The 4,542-nt window shown below is 52.5% G+C and overlaps 1 pseudogene; it reads left to right on the top strand.

Moving 5' to 3' along the window:
* Window positions 1-562: 562 nt before the first annotated feature.
* Window positions 563-1,919, top strand: LOC148092521 (WD repeat and FYVE domain-containing protein 1 pseudogene; annotated as a pseudogene).
* The last annotated feature ends 2,623 nt before the right edge of the window (window positions 1,920-4,542 follow it).

Below are 4,542 nucleotides of genomic sequence, written 5' to 3'. Positions count from 1 at the left end.
TCCACCACTCCCTTTCTTTTCCTCTCTCCTTACTTTCTTTCCATGCTCAGAGCACCTCGCAAGGCTAGTTGAGGAGCATTCTTTTTTTGGAAGTTTTATTTATTGTTAATTGGATCTATTGGGATGGCATTGGTTAATAAAATCATATAGGTTTCAAGTGTACAATTCTACAATTCATCATCTGTACACTGTATTGTGTATTTACCACCCAAAATTTAGTCTCCTCTGTCACCATCTATCCCCCTTACACTTTCCTTTTGCCACTCCCATTTCCTCTGGTAATCAACAGACCCTTGTCTGTATCTATGAGTTGTTGGGATTGTTCTTTTTTTCTCAATCCCTTTACCTAATTTACCTAGCTCCCTGCCCCCAAACCCTCCCCTCCTGCTGCTGTCAGTCTGTTCTCTGTATCTATGAATCTGTTTCTATTTTGTTTATTTTGTTCATTAGATTCCACATATAAGTGAAATCATACGGTACTTGTCTTTCTGTGACTGGCCAATAGGCACATGAAAAGATGCTAATGTCACCAATCACCAGAGAGATGCAAATTAAAACCACGATGAGACATCACCTCACAGGTCAGAATGGCATCATCAATAAATCCACAAATGACAAGTGCTGGCGAGGGCGTGGGGAAAGGGAACCTCTGCACTGTTGGTGGGATGCAGCCTGGGCGGCCTGCGTGGGGAGCAGTGCGCGCCGCCCGGCGCTGCTGAGCCAGATCCAGGGCCCCCGGGCCGCCGGGGCCGCGGCGCTGCGCATCCCCGGGGGACGGCGCGGTCCCCGCCGCGAGGACGGACCGTCCGAGCCTGGCTGGAGAGAGGCAGCGGCCAGTGCTGGCCCAGCCCTTACCACTCGATGGCCTCCCCGTGCTCGGCTCTGACCTTCCAGCACGACAGCAGTCGGGTATTTGTGGGCCAGGCTGACGGAGCCATCACGGAATTTCATGTTTCTGAAGATTTTAATAAAATGAACTTTATCAGGACCTACCCAGCTCATCAGAACCGGGTATCCGCGGCCATCTTCAGCCTGGCCACGGAGCGGGTGGTCAGCCCGGTCACACAAGTGCGTCCGCTGGCTGTGCACGCGAATGGGGACATGCCGGGGGCGCGTCTTCCCGCCCTGGGCTCCGTGCGCGCAGCGGACTTCCATGCTCACTGTGCCTTTGCTGGCGACTGTCCTGGGCAGGCCACCCTGCCGGAGCTGGAGCAGAGCGCCTCTCGGCCGTCACAGCCCTCAGAGGACACGAAGGCGGTGCCTCCTGCCCCGGGTGGTGCCCCACGCAGCGGTTCCTCTTCTCGGGAGCGCCTGGCGACAGCAGCGTCCTGCGGGGCCTCGGAGGAGGAGGCCCGCACGCTCCTGCTGCGGGGCCACCGAGGCGGCGCAGCCGCTGTGCCGCTCGGCTCACGGCGGCTCGCGTCCTGTGCCTCGGGTGGCGGGACACGGACGTGAGCAGAGAGGAGGCTCCTCAGCGGCTAGAAAGTGACTCTCGCCGGAAACGCGAGCAGCCCTTTTCCCGGAACGTCAAGCAGCCTGGGACACAAGGCCGCTGGGCCGAGGCAGCGCCCCGCAGGAGCTGCGGCCGGGCGCCCGCGGGAGGGCAGCCCGCGCTCCAGCTGCCCCGCGTGGGCTCCGGGGCCCAGGCCCGCACGTGTGGCTCCTGCCGTCGGAGGGGAGGCCCGGGCTTCTCCAGCAGCCTTCACGAAGGAAGCAGAACGTCTCCCACATGGCCATGGACGTCGCCGGGGCGCTGCCGGTGCCCGCGGGACCGACCGCGGCGCGAAGGTGGGGACATGACGCCGCGCGGGCTGCGGCCTGGCGGCCGGCTCCCCGCCACGCGGACCCGGCGCTGGCGAGCCCCGCGCTTCCCCGCGGCGCCCTGGCCCCCGGCGCGCGAACGCACAGCGGCCGCTTGAACCCAGATCAACACTTTTCAAAAGAAAAAAATGTAAAGGTGTTTTTTGGGGCATTTGTGGACCTACTGTGGGGACAAATGGGGAAAAGTCTCATCTATAGTGGCTCCAGGAGCAATGGAATTCCTCCATCGAAACTTCCCCGCAAGCCGTGGCTGGCGTGGCCGAGATTAGCCCAGCCAGCGGGAGTTTTAGAGGAAAACACCGAACTAAGAGTTAGGGCTAGAATGTTCCCACAGCAGCCGCGAGCACACACGCTTCCCCTCGACCGGCTGGGCCCCCGGGGCCCCTGGGGCGCGGCTGCGGGAGCGGGGGCCTCGGGGTGCAGGCGGACCTTAGGGTCCCGGGGCGCCCTGCTCCCGCGCGGGCAGCACGCGCCGTCTCTCGGCCGGACAGGCCTGCTCCAGGCCCCGTTCTCCGCCGCGCCCTCGCCTGCCCCTGGTGCTGCCTCCCCACGTGCTCCTCCCGCCCGTCAGCAAGCCCGGGGCGAGCCTCCCGGCGGCTGTGAGTGGCTTGTGAAATTTCTGTTAACCGAGGCGGTCCACGATCTTCCCTCCCCCCACCTGCTCCGAGGACACGTGCCCTCACCACGGGAGTCACACAAGCCGCCTGACTGTGTGTCATTGCAGCTAGCGAGACCGATGGAAGGCCCAGCCACCAGCACTCGTGTGGTGGGGAATGGTCACTGTTCCCTGGGACAGCCTGCGCAGTCCTCCCAACCGACACGTTCTGTTTCTAGGTCCAAGAGGAGCCCCGGTGATATTGGAGCAATTCAATATATGCCTCAGACAAGAACTCCAAGGCTTTTTAAACAATGTTGACTTGTAGTTGTAACTATTATTAAATATTTCATAGGAGGAAGCTGGGAACCCAGAGCAGTAATGGTTAACCAGGTCCTACACAGTAATTCCCAACTTATACATTGCTTTCCTAACAACTGGCAAAAATCTATTGTATCAAATGGTGTTTGAAAGGGTTTTGGCCAACTTAGTAGTAGGATGGGGTAAGAGGTTGGGGAGGGAAGCCAACTTTTAATATCCAGATATTTATCATTTGTTTTTAACAATAGTACATGTATGTTACTTTAGGACTATGGAAGTGAATGGAGAGAGGCCTACTTTTTTTTTAAGGATAAATTTAAAAATAGCAACAGTGTTTTTGTTAGTCTTACTGAGGGATATTGGTAGACTCACTACTGTGTTACTCTGTTGGGATCATATCAAGACCACATGTCATTCTGTGTAATACAACTAAGGGACTCAATCTGATTTTTAACAGCAGCTAAGAGGTACTGTAATGGTTGATAGGCAGTAAAACTGAAATGTCTTCATGGCCGAGGGACACAAATACTAAGGGAAGGGAAGGAGCTCAGGCACCTCCTGTTGAACCATCTGCATTGAATTTTGACTTCAGAAATAAGACTGAAGGGTGTGTTTGTCCTTGTAATTTTTGTATTATATCACCTGAAAAAGACGTTTCCTTTAAAAACTTTTCCTAGGCTTTCTGCACAATGTACATTACTAATACATTCTGGAAGGAAAACAGAGCAATGGTAACTTTTCCATGGCACGGTTGACGTGGGTTCAGTCGAGGTTCAGCCCACACAAAGGTGCTATCCTGGGGAGTCTGTGAAGTCCAAGAAGGAAAGTCAAACACAACCGATTCCTTCACAATGAAGAGTGCTGAACTGGGGTTTTGTAAAATGTGGTTTTATTCTGTAAAATGTGGTTTTCTAATGTCTGTGTTAGACTGAACAGATCATCTGCCAGAGAATATGCCACAGCTTTCAGATTTCTCTTTGTTTTAAAATACTTTGAATGAAGACCTCAGTGTTCCATAGAGACTATGAGGTGGTGATAGCGCCTTCAAAGGGGTTAAGCTAATTAAATCAAGGAGGAAATGCATATTTCTGGAAGAATTCGAGTGTGGCATCAGAAAAGGAAAGACGATGTTTCCATATAGTTTCTCTCCACCAGAGCCTGTTAGCATTTTTCTGTGTGAAAACGTACATGGCAGCCTTGTCTCCTCTGTCACACCCTAAGTAGCAAATGGGGTCATATTTTCTCCAGAGGTGGGAAAAAATTATCTTTTCCATTTTACTCACTGGGCCCAAAAGGAAAGTACAGCTAGGCTTATACTTCTTGCCTTCCTTTGACTCTGTTACCCTTAAGTGGGTCATTTAAGACAGTTCATCAAGTAACATTTACCGGTTTCTCCATTCCTGAATACTCGTGCTCATTTGTACAAACAGGAGTGCTGAATGTTAGAGAAGATCCTTATGTTTAGCTCTAGAATATAGAGGATAAGAAAATGCCAATTCTTCATTTTAAACATGTTTTTAAATTGCCCTTTATTAGTGCAAGTGACAGAAATGCCCCTATCACATAAGGTGGAAACATCATGCATTTCATTGTATATCTCTGTTCGCCATCCCCTAGTCCAGTCCTGCTCCTAGCAGATCTAAGCAAAACATGTTTCTCTAGACGGTGTCACTGTTTTCTGCCTGTAAAGAGCTCAAGTTGTTAGTGTCCACATCTTTAAACTGTTGAAACTGCCCTAAGTATGTAATAAACTCCATAGTGGCTCACACCCAAGGAGCTATTTTCTAAAATTGGTTTTCTTTAAA

The sequence above is a fragment of the Miniopterus natalensis genome, chromosome 9 (genome assembly GCF_054644295.1).
Source record: "Miniopterus natalensis isolate mMinNat1 chromosome 9, mMinNat1.hap1, whole genome shotgun sequence".
In the NCBI taxonomy this organism is placed as follows: domain Eukaryota; kingdom Metazoa; phylum Chordata; class Mammalia; order Chiroptera; family Miniopteridae; genus Miniopterus; species Miniopterus natalensis.
Note: the sequence above shows the minus strand (reverse complement) of the source record. Positions and strands in the feature narration are given on the sequence as shown.